General features: G+C 48.9%; 1 long non-coding RNA gene across 1 annotated transcript; it reads left to right on the top strand.

Annotated features, from left to right (window-relative positions):
• The first annotated feature begins 650 nt into the window (after positions 1–650).
• On the top strand, positions 651–3,210 carry LOC144139110 (uncharacterized). Its single transcript, XR_013316051.1, has 3 exons — positions 651–939; positions 1,016–1,063; positions 3,154–3,210. It is a non-coding gene; the product is annotated as an uncharacterized LOC144139110 (long non-coding RNA).
• The last annotated feature ends 8,160 nt before the right edge of the window (positions 3,211–11,370 follow it).

The raw sequence follows: 11,370 nt of genomic DNA, 5'->3' as shown, positions 1-11,370 counted from the left end.
ACGTATGCTAGCGTACAGGGGGCCGTTCATTACGTGTTAACGCTTGCTTTACATGTGAGGGCGCGAACTTGCAGGTTGTCCGCTTACTTCATTTTAATTGTCAACGGCGTAGCATATCCGGTCATTGTCATGTGACCCAAACACGCGATGTAAATGTATTTTCAGCAGACCTATTTTTGTTCAGCATTTATTAGCCGCAAGTTGACGTTGGATGTGGCACTGAGCAAATGTGGAAATGCGAATTCAACCCTGCCACGTTTGAACGATCGCTACTCTCTGGCATTATACCTATAGTTGCAGAGCGTTTGTGGCAGATCCGAGACTCTGTGGTGCAATTTTTGTCTTTCTCAATAGGATCACTTCACGGAAGACCAATTTGAGAAACGGATATTGGAGAAGCTTGGCGTTAAGAAGCTGAAACAAAATGCCATTTCCAGCATTTTTTCACATAGGAAGCCACCACAGCAGCGCAAGCCACCTGCTCGACGTAAGTGCACCATTTTACTGTTTTGTCTACTGGATACCTTTCCACCTTTGCGTCTGCAATCCTACCTATGTATACAGGAGATGCACCATTCTGCAATCAACGTTGCTGACGAGGCCCCGAACTATCCAAGGAGTCTTTCGCTGCTGGTGAGTACACATAATTTCCAGCATTTATGTGTGCTAAAGTTTCTCACAAGTTTTGCAGCTTACTTTTTCCAGCTTTCATTCAGTTTTGCAGTCATCAGAGTGGCAGATTCCATACCTGCTATGGAATGGGGCTCCAGTGTCCTCTCAGCATGTATTTTTTTCACCTTGCACCACCCTCTAATTGTGCAGGATTCTTGTTGAAGTATTTAATTGTTCACCACTACATTGATGTAATAGGTCCAGACAGACAGACTTCATGGCGTGACGGCACTGAACTCCTCCTTTCAGCAGCTGCCCACGTAGATTGTAAGTTCTCTTTCTGCGTGTCATTAACTTACTTTGCATGTGAACACACTGTTCATGTCTTCTCCCTTCTTTGCAGCCGCCCCTCCAGTGGCCAACGCAGACATTCCCGGCTGCTCCTGGCACGGTACAGACTACTCGCGTACTGCACTGCCACTTGGCACTTATCTTGCTGAGATGAGTGATGTCATGTGACACTGCCTCTGCCGGTGTGTTTCTTCTGCAGGCGCTCAAGCTGCAGCTTCACCTCACGACCACGTCCTGGCTGCTGCTTCACCTCAAGACAATCTCCTGGCTGCTGCTTCACCTCAAGGCCATTTCCTGGCTGCTGCTTCCCACCAAGACTGGTAGTACCGCTTGCATTGCGTTGTCGGCATGTTTCACTGGCAGACTCCAAACCCTGAATTTTACTTTGCTCCTTCACACGCAGGTCCAACTTCGACCTCTAGTCCAAGATGCTTCCCTGCTCCAGCAACGTGGAACGCATCCTCTGCTGCCTGTAAGTGTTTGCCTTGTGGACAGCAGGAGCCACAGTCTCCGAGTGGGCTGCCTATTTCTTCTCCCTTCTTCTTTGCAGCCCCCCTCCAATGGCCAACGCAGACTTTCCCGGCTGCTCCTGGCACGGTACAGACTACTCGTGTACTGCACTGCGACTTGGCACTTATCTTGCTGAGATGAGTGGTGTCGTGTGACACTGTCTCTGCCGGTGTGTTTCTTCTGCAGGCGCTCAAGCTGCAGCTTCACCTCACGACCATCTCCTGGCTGCTGCTTCCCCTCAAGACAATCTCTTGGCTGCTGCTTCACCTCAAGGCCATTTCCTGGCTGCTGCTGCCCACCAAGACTGTTAGTGCCGCTTGCATTGCGTTGTCGGCATGTTTCACTGGCAGACTCGAAACCCTGAATTCCACTTTGCTCCTTCACACGCAGGTCCAACTTCGCCCTCTAGTCCAACATGCTTCCGTGCTCCAGCAACGTGGAACGCATCCTCTGCTGCCTGTAAGTGTTTGCCTTGTGGACAGCAGGAGCCACAGTCTCCGAGTGGGCTGCTTATTTCTTCTCCCTTCTTCTTTGCAGCCCCCCCTCCAATGGCCAACGCAGACATTCCCGGCTGCTCCTGGCACGGTACAGACTACTCGCGTACTGCACTGCCACTTGGCACTTATCTTGCTGAGATGAGTGGTGTCATGTGACACTGTCTCTGCCGGTGTGTTTCTTCTGCAGGCGCTCAAGCTGCAGCTTCACCTCACGACCATCTCCTGGCTGCTGCTTCACCTCAAGACAATCTCCTGGCTGCTGCTTCACCTCAAGGCCATTTCCTGGCTGTTACTGCCTACCAAGACTGTTAGTGCCGCTTGCATTGCGTTGTCGGCATGATTAACTGGCAGACTCGAAACCCTGAATTCCACTTTGCTCCTTCACACGTAAATCCAACTTCGCCCTCTAGTCCAAGATGCTTCCCTGCTCCAGCAACGTGGAACGCATCCTCTGCTGCCTGTAAGTGTTTGCCTTTTGGACAGCAGGAGCCACAGTCTCCGAGTGGGCTGCTTATTTCTTCTCCCTTCTTCTTTGCAGCCCCCCCTCCAATGGCCAACGCAGACATTCCCGGCTGCTCATGGCACGGTACAGACTACTCGCGTACTGCACTGCCACTTGGCACTTATCTTGCTGAGATGAGTGGTGTCATGTGACACTGTCTCTGCCGGTGTGTTTCTTCTGCAGGCGCTCAAGCTGCAGCTTCACCTCACGACCATCTCCTGGCTGCTGCTTCACCTCAAGACAATCTCCTGGCTGCTGCTTCACCTCAAGGCCATTTCCTGGCTGTTACTGCCTACCAAGACTGTTAGGGCCGCTTGCATTGCGTTGTCGGCATGATTAACTGGCAGACTCGAAACCCTGAATTCCACTTTGCTCCTTCACACGTAAATCCAACTTCGCCCTCTAGTCCAAGATGCTTCCCTGCTCCAGCAACGTGGAACGCATCCTCTGCTGCCTGTAAGTGTTTGCCTTTTGGACAGCAGGAGCCACAGTCTCCGAGTGGGCTGCTTATTTCTTCTCCCTTCTTCTTTGCAGCCCCCCCTCCAATGGCCAACGCAGACATTCCCGGCTGCTCATGGCACGGTACAGACTACTCGCGTACTGCACTGCCACTTGGCACTTATCTTGCTGAGATGAGTGGTGTCGTGTGACACTGTCTCTGCCGGTGTGTTTCTTCTGCAGGCGCTCAAGCTGCTGCTTCACCTCGAGATCATCTCCTGGCTGCTGCTTCCCACCAAGACCGTAAGTGTTGCTTGCCTTGCATCATCCGCATGTTTCACTTGCAAAAACCGTATATGCACTTCGTAATGTGCAGGTTAATGTCACCTGCGTGTCCTTTTAATTGTTGGAGTTCTTGAGTAATGCTGATAAAAGATTTTCTTGTCAGTACAAGGACCATATTGGGCTCACATCTGTGATGTATGATGTCAATTTTCAGAACTCTGAGCAGGGTCTGAGTTTAATGGAGAGAACCGCTGAATAGGATTGGGGCTTGGGCAAGTTGTTTCATCTTTCTCAAGGAGGGAAACAGCGCAACATTTGACACACACACAAGTAGAAGGAAACATGTCACTCCTGTGCGCCCAATTTTGCGCTTTACCTCAAGACCATTTCTGAAGGAGGGAAACAGCGCAAAATTGGACACACACAAGTAGAAGGAAACGACACGTCACTCCTGTGCGCCCAATTTTGCGCTGTTTCCCTCCGTCAGAACCCACTGAATACTTTTCTTGTGTGCTGGGGGAGCGGGAGTGGTGTGGAGATCTGAATATCTGCCTCTAGCCTACAGGTGTGCGAGTGGATATAAAAGCGTGTAAAGGCAGGTAATGCAGTATGTACAAACATGTGCATTTTCTGTGGTGATTTTCACCTTTTTTTAGTGCCTGTAGGAAAGAAATGAACTGTTTTTCCACATATCTTGCAGCGATGCTTCCTGCTCCACTCACTCCTGAAACTGCAGCAGCACTGAAGAAGCGCATAGAGGAACTGGAGGGCCAATTCCAAGCCTCTGAGCGGAGGGTGCGACTTGTCCAAAAGCAGAAAATGAAGGCCATGCAAGAAAAAGAGACGTTGAAAAAGCAAATGCACCGGTTCCTTGCCCCTGATCAGTTAAAGAGCATGGAAAAGCACACTATTCGAGGGACTCCTTGGACGGCAGCAACCATTCAAAAAGCCCTGAAATTGAGACTGCCTTGTGGGTCCCGTGGCTACAACATTGGGCGGGAACTCACCGCGCCATTGCCGAGTGAGCGGACCATTCAACGCCACGTCGAAAACTACAAGTTCTCGCCTGGGGTACTCTCCGAAATACTTCAGTCATTGGCCGTTAAGGTCAGTATGTGCAATCTACCGATTTTCTTAGCAGTAGGGCACTTTTTATTAGCTTGCAGACAATGTATTATGCTCATAGCATACAGTGTGCGGGTAGGTTTGTTGTTTTTCTGTAAAGCTACTTATTGTTGAAAGTTTCACCCCTTTATTTGGCAAAGCACATGGCTTCGTACTCGTCAACTTTTGTAACTGCAGATGTGGATTTCTTCAATCCGCGCTTTGAGGTGAAGTAGTCGAGTTCTGTAGCAAATACTGAAAGAAATTGCCACCACATAGTGCCTTTATCGCGCTATGTGGTGGCAACATGGCCAGAATTTTTCATAATGTTCTCTCTTCCACTGCATTCCCTGGTGAACATGATGGAGCAGCACGAGCGCCACGCCGTTCTCATGTTAGATGAGATACAGCTAACACCCGGAATTGCCTACGACCCTTCAAGCGGCGCAGTGATTGGTAGGCCGACCATTCCCTTGGCAGATGGGAGCTGCCCCAAGGATGCTCTTGCTACACATGCCCTTGTATTCATGTTGGGTGGGGTCACTACAAGGTGGAAGGAGACCGTTGCATATGAATTCACTGGAAACTCTTTTAGTGCAGCTGCAGCCAAGAAAGTCATCGTTACTATTCTGACAGAGTGTGAAAAAATGGGACTTGTGGTAGATGCCATTGTCAGCGACATGGGGGGGTGGCAATCAGGGCTTATGGAAGGAGTTTGGTATTGTTGTAGGCAGGTACTCCAAACATGCAGTATCGTGTCCCCATCCTTGTGATCGAAGCCGAAAGCTGTACTTCATGGCAGACGTTCCACATTTGTTGAAAAACTTGCGAAACCACCTCACTAGCGGCCAGGCCATTTTCTTACCAGACGACATTGTTAAAAAGCACAGATTGCCATCTGCAGAAGTAAGCCTTAGTTATGTAGAAAAGCTTCTCGAGGAGGATTCAAAGCTAAACTTGAAATTATCACCGCACTTAAAGGAAGCTTGCTTGGGACAAGGGCACTTCGAGAAAATGAAGGTAGGATTGGCTTTTTCGCTTTTCAACCACGACACTGCAGCCGGTCTTCGTTATCTAGTTCAAATAGGAAAGCTAAAAAAGAAAGCTCTGATCACCGCTTGGTTTTTTGAGGTAGTGTTTAAGTGGTTTAAACTAATGACTTCACGTACAACCAAGTTGGCTATTAGTAGACTGGACGATGTTAAATACGAGGACACAGTATCGATTCTGCATGATGTCATAAAATTATTTGAGACACTGCAGATTGGTCACCCTAAGAAAGCAAAATGGAAGCCTATTCAAACAGGGATTATCTTGACCACCACAGTCGCCCTTGAACTGCAAGAGTACTATCTTAATACAAAGGGCTTCTTCTGTGTAATGTTGAGCAGATTCGGGCAAGATGCACTAGAAAACTTGTTCTCCACGTTGCGTTCCAAAAACCCAGTACCAAAGGCGCTTGAGTTTCGTTGTGCACTTCGGTCCGCTACATTGTCGCAATTTCTCTGTCCCAGCAAAGATGGCAGCTACTCTCAGGATGATGGGTTTTCCCTCGTAGGCATAGATAAAGGGCAAAAAAAATTAGAGCAGAGGCTTGAAAAGGGTGCTGTTGCGTTTCCTGATGAAGTGCTTGAGCTAAGTGAGCTTGAACAAGAGTCCTTAGGTTATCTTGCAGGTTACGTTGTAAGTAGTATTCTCAAAAACATGACGTGTACTGAGTGCAGAACAGCTATTACGTGTAATGAGGCGAGCACATTGACGAAACTAAAGTCTTATACAGATACCATCCGACTTGCCTTGCCTTCACCCGCTGTTGTGAGCTTTCTGGAAACTGCAGAGAATTTCTTCCGTGTGAACAGTGACGGGCTTCTTCAGAACAAGATAACGCTTTCCGAACTCGAGGTTTTTGCATCCGAAAGTGTCACATCTGTCAACTGTTTCCCATCGTGCCACAGTGTTGAGAACAAGCTGCTCAAGGTATTCTTGAAAACGAGACTACACATTCTCCTCCGCAAAGAAAATGAGCGAGTTGAGGCAAGCAAAAGTGGTACGAAGTGTGGAAGTCGCAGCATTGCAAAACAAGCAGCTACAACGAACGTGCAGTAATTCTAGTCAACGAGCTTTATGCATTGTACATCCTTGTCTAATAGCTAGTCATTTTGAAGCGTATGAAACAATTCGTGGAGTACAATTTTATAACGACGAAATGGTGTTGCAGTCCACTCGAGCATTATAGACAAGCGTTCTGCCGACTGTTCATGCTTGTGCACTAGTCATTTTGAACTGTAAAAGTGATCATGTAGAGCGAGATTTTTCTATTGCAGACATTTGTTGTTTGTTTTTTGTGTTCATGCTTTCTCTTGCTGCATATGGCCTTTCATGCAGTTTGTTTACACTAGCTGTGGTGCTGTATATGTTTGCCGTATAGTACTAATACTACTACTATGGGTAATTTGTCCGAGACTTTCATCAGTTTTTGTTCATAGCATTGCCTTAGTTAGGCTGTATACATCATACTACCGTGCAGTGTGTTTTGTGTTAAGCTTGTTCACCCTCCTAATGTAAATTTTGTTCCCAATGTACATTATGTTAAGACCGTCCTATAATCTTGTGTGCTGTATATTTGCTGCAATTATGCAGTCATTGTAACATCATTCCAAGCACGGTTTGATTAATGCATTGTTGTGGTCTTTTGTTTCATAAAAACCTATCATTTTTGTGACGGCACATTGTGATCTGTATTCTTAGTAGCCTTTTCGTTGATATAAAGCCTTTGCCATTTTCTTAGTCATGGTCGATCTACAGTTTTGCATTTATAGCTTTGCAGTTCTTAGTTGTGAACTCTATCAATCGTGACCTAGTCTAGATGTTTGTCTGCGATACAGCATGTTATAATCTTTACATTTCCAATGGTGGTTCATAGCAGACTTGGAATAAAATCCTGATTTTGTGACAACGGTTTATTTATGAAGGGCACCTTATTGTTTTGTCTCAATCATTGTGATATGGTTTCTCTTTCGAATTTGTTTTGGATGTGTTCCTGGGCTAGTGCCATGTACAAATACGCCAGAATATATCCCAGTACAAAGAAATTGTGTCCCAGCTTCTTTTAATAATGCCTGCATACAATCACGTCCTATAGTGAAAAACAGGATTTGCAGGAGCAATTAATTTTAGTAATTAACTGCATGAGCAATTTGTATAAGCATTGATCCCGCAGAAACTAATCTCTTATTGCAGTCGTCTCTCGTGAGTATTCCCAAGATTACAGCCTATATTTCTTACACAGTTCTCACCTGAACAGTGGCGGCACACGCAATCTAATGTATCCGGGTGAGAATTTGGGCAGCAGGGATTTCACGCCACTATGTATACGTACGCACAAATGGTGTGCAACAAGTTGAGGAAATTTCAAAATACGGCGACGAACTCTAAGACGCGTGTCCTGTACGACGTGTCAAAAAGTGTTATCGCAGTGCGCCTTAATTCTTGATTGATTGATTATGGGGTTTAACGCGCCGACACAACGCAGGCGATGAGGCGCACCGTAGTGGAGGGCTCTTATGTATTAATTTTGACCACCTGGGGATCTTTATCGTGCGCCGAAATCTCATACACACGGACGTTCTTGCTTTTTGCCTCCATCAGAAAAGCGGCCGCCGCGGCCGGGAATCCAACCCGCGACCTCGTGCTCAGCAGCGCAACGCCTTAGCCACCGAGCCACCGCGGCGGGTATCCTTATTCACTACGATGCACAACTCGATCCACGTTTGCTAAATCGTGTAGAAGTGCAGTCCCGGCCCGCTCGGCTGTAGCAAGTTGTAATTTATCAAAGCCCACACATGAATCAATGTTAGCTGTACAGCATAAAAAGGATTCACAATTGCGCTGGCCTTGGAATACGGTAGTTATTATAGAACTGGACACTACAGTTATAATTGTAAGCTGAGCGCATTCTTTAACTGCGCGTTCTTTGTGCGAACCTGTTCCAGATATGCCCGACAGGTCCTTACTCGAAGTAATTGTGAACGCCAATCGCACGAACATTGCTATGCCACGGACGCACTGCCAAAAGTACAGCCGTCTTGGGCGAGGCCAACGAGGAGACGCGAGAACTTTGACCTTGACAGCAGCCTATAACGACGTAAAGGTGACATATATTTTGCAACAGCGCCAAAGCACCGGAAAGTGCACGGAATAAAGGTGGCATGAATGTCAGTAGCTAATGCGGGACGCATACTGAGCGCTGCCTAATGATCTACAACTAACGCAAAAAACGCGAACGCAAAAACGCCAGCGCTCGAACTGCCGCGAACCAAGGTCACCGCGAACCATGCGCGAGCCCTCTGTGCAGCGCTTGCACGACCACAACTTAATCACGCAAATGCAAGAACGCAAATACTGTAACAGAGCGATTTGAAACGTCCACGTTCGATCCTTTCGCGTTCACGAACTATCCTGAGCATGCCGCACACGTAAACAAACACCGGGCTGTCCGTATGCGCCAGCGGCATCCATCCCGCAAATATCCCCTTCTAGAAAAAATATACAACAAAACAGCCTCACTTAGGGCGTCTTGGTAATACGGGGCTCTAGAAATAGTATAAAACAGAGCAGTGTGAAACGTCCTCGTTCAATTCTTTCGCGTTCACGAACTATCCTGAGAATGCCGCACACGTAAACAAACACCGCGCTGTCACTATGCACCCGCGGCATCCACCCCGCAAATATCCCCTTCTAGACAAAAATATACTACAAAACAGCCTCACTTAATGCGTGTTGGTAAAACGGGGCTCTAGAAATACTATTAATGCTACCAAAAAGCGATTGCGGTGCGAAAACAAGACCAAACTGCACGAAAAACTGCAGCGAGCGGCCCTAAGCGTTGCGAGGCCGTCTGCTCTAAGGAAGCCAACAAATATGGCGGCCCCGCCGCGAAGTTAAAGGGACGGTGGCGCCGCGGGTGAGGGGAGAGAAAAAAGAGGAGGGCAGCGGAGAAGGAGGGAGCAGTTGGCGCCACCTTAGTTCTTTCAGGGACCTTACCTTGGGGGCTTTGTAGAACGTAAGGTCGGGATTGGTGTCGCGTTGGACGGACATCCCATGCCGGGTGTTGATGGCCGGTTCGTTGAGGAGTTGGTATGCCACCTCCGTCGTTTCGTCAAAGAGGCTGTGGCCCTTTGCTGTGGTCTTGAGATAGCCCCACGCGGTGTGGGGGGCGTTGAAGTCGCCGCACAGCAGGATTGCTTCCTCTTGAGCCAGATGGTCGGCCCGGTGTAGTAGAGTGCGGAATCGCTGTTGATATTGCTTCGGGTTGCTATAGATGTTGATTATGTAGAGACTGGCCGTAGCTTTCTTGCGACCGGTGACGATTTCTACGTGAAGTCTTCTCCAGTTTTCTGAGCCGTACCCGTAAACGCTGTTCTGCTTGAAGCTTGCACACTTCGGGTCGGCCGAAAGCTTTCATAAACCTTTCCTTGAACTCGGCCCAGGTAGTAATCTCTCTCCGATGGTTATTGAACCAAAGTTTGGCGGGATTTTATGGCGTCGTCTCATTTGTTGTACATGCTGATGCGCTCAAAGGTAGAAAGCCAGTATTCCACGTCACGATCGTTTATCCCGCTGAACGAAGCGGGGTCCCGCGGGCGTATGGTTGCAGGGCAGACAATCGGCGGCACCTGGCCCGCCGGAGTAGGCTGACGGACTGGTTCGTGGGATATTGTGGTGGGCAGCCGCCGGTTGCGAAGCTCCAGGTTTTACGATGGACCAGCGCACTCCACCAATTAAAAGGGGGTTTATTGGTAGCGAAGTGCAGTCACAGAAACGGGTAGCCCAGGCTATGTCGGGCAGACTAGTCTTCTGCTTCTTCTGTCTCGCGGCCGCTACTGGCGATGATTCGTGAACCAGCCATTCGGGTGGGTTGGCCAGTGGTTGCACCAATTTCTCATTACAATATATATATATATATATATATATATATATATATATATTTATATATATATATATATATATATATATATATATATATATAGTGGAAGTATGATAATACGACTTTCAAGGGACGGCGAGAAAGATTCGTATGACCGGGGTGTCCTAAGACCGATTGGACTGGGAAAACTTCTTTGGGGCCTGCGAATGAAGTCCTATTGCTAGGTCTTCATGACTTGGCCAGAGTCGTCACCGCAGATGTAGCCAACCCGGCTAGGGGTCCTCCGCTCCCCGTCACCGGGTAGCCGGGGTCCTCCTGCCTGGCCAGCGCCACGATGACTCGCTGGACAGCCTGGAGTTGAAGATTTTGGTCTTCAGTCCGCACCGCCTCCTCGAAGGCAGGTGGCATCGTTCTTGTGTTTGATTCGTCCGGGTACGCGAGGCAATCCCAGACGATGTGCTCGAGCCTTGCTGGATCTTTGCGGCACACCCGACAGGTTGCATCAGGGTATGTCTCCGGGTACATCTTGTGCTTTAGGTAGGGGCTCGGGACCGTCTTTGTTTGGAGTTGCCTATAGATGACCGCCTGCTCCCTGCTCAATCCTTTGCAAGGCGGCGGGAGCTTGCGTCTGGCAAGTCGATAGGCCTGAGTAATTTCTTTGTAGGTAGTCATTCGGTCTCGTGTGCTGTGCCACAAATGCTCTCCGCCACTTTGCCCGGCGCGGTTAGTGAGTTCTCGCGCACGAGCGTGTGCGGTTTCATTGTGGTTCTGAGCACGTGCCGACACCGTACCTGCGTGTGCCGGGAACCACTTGATTCTCGTCTTCCCCGTGAGGCTTGGTTGTCTTCGCAGTAGTTTCTCCGTTACGGGGGAAACCCTGCCTTTGGAGAAGTTTTTGACAGCTTGCCTGGAATCACTCAGGACCGTTGTGCAGCCTGGATCTTTGAGGGCCAGCGCGATCGCCACCTCCTCTGCTTCCTCGGGTCTCCCGCTTGCAACGCTGGCCGCCGCTCGGAGGTTGCCCTCGGCGTCGACCACCGTCACCACGAAGCCACGTTCGTTGCAGTATCCTGCTGCATCGACGTAGCGGGCTCCAGCGTCCCCGGCGTGGGGTGCGGGCAACTGCCGATCCTATAGACGGTCTC

Source organism: Haemaphysalis longicornis, unplaced genomic scaffold (assembly GCF_048455015.1).
Source record: "Haemaphysalis longicornis isolate Haplotype H1 unplaced genomic scaffold, Haemaphysalis longicornis Haplotype H1 scaffold_5, whole genome shotgun sequence".
Lineage (NCBI taxonomy): Eukaryota > Metazoa > Arthropoda > Arachnida > Ixodida > Ixodidae > Haemaphysalis > Haemaphysalis longicornis.
This window is presented reverse-complemented; position numbering and strand designations above follow the sequence as displayed.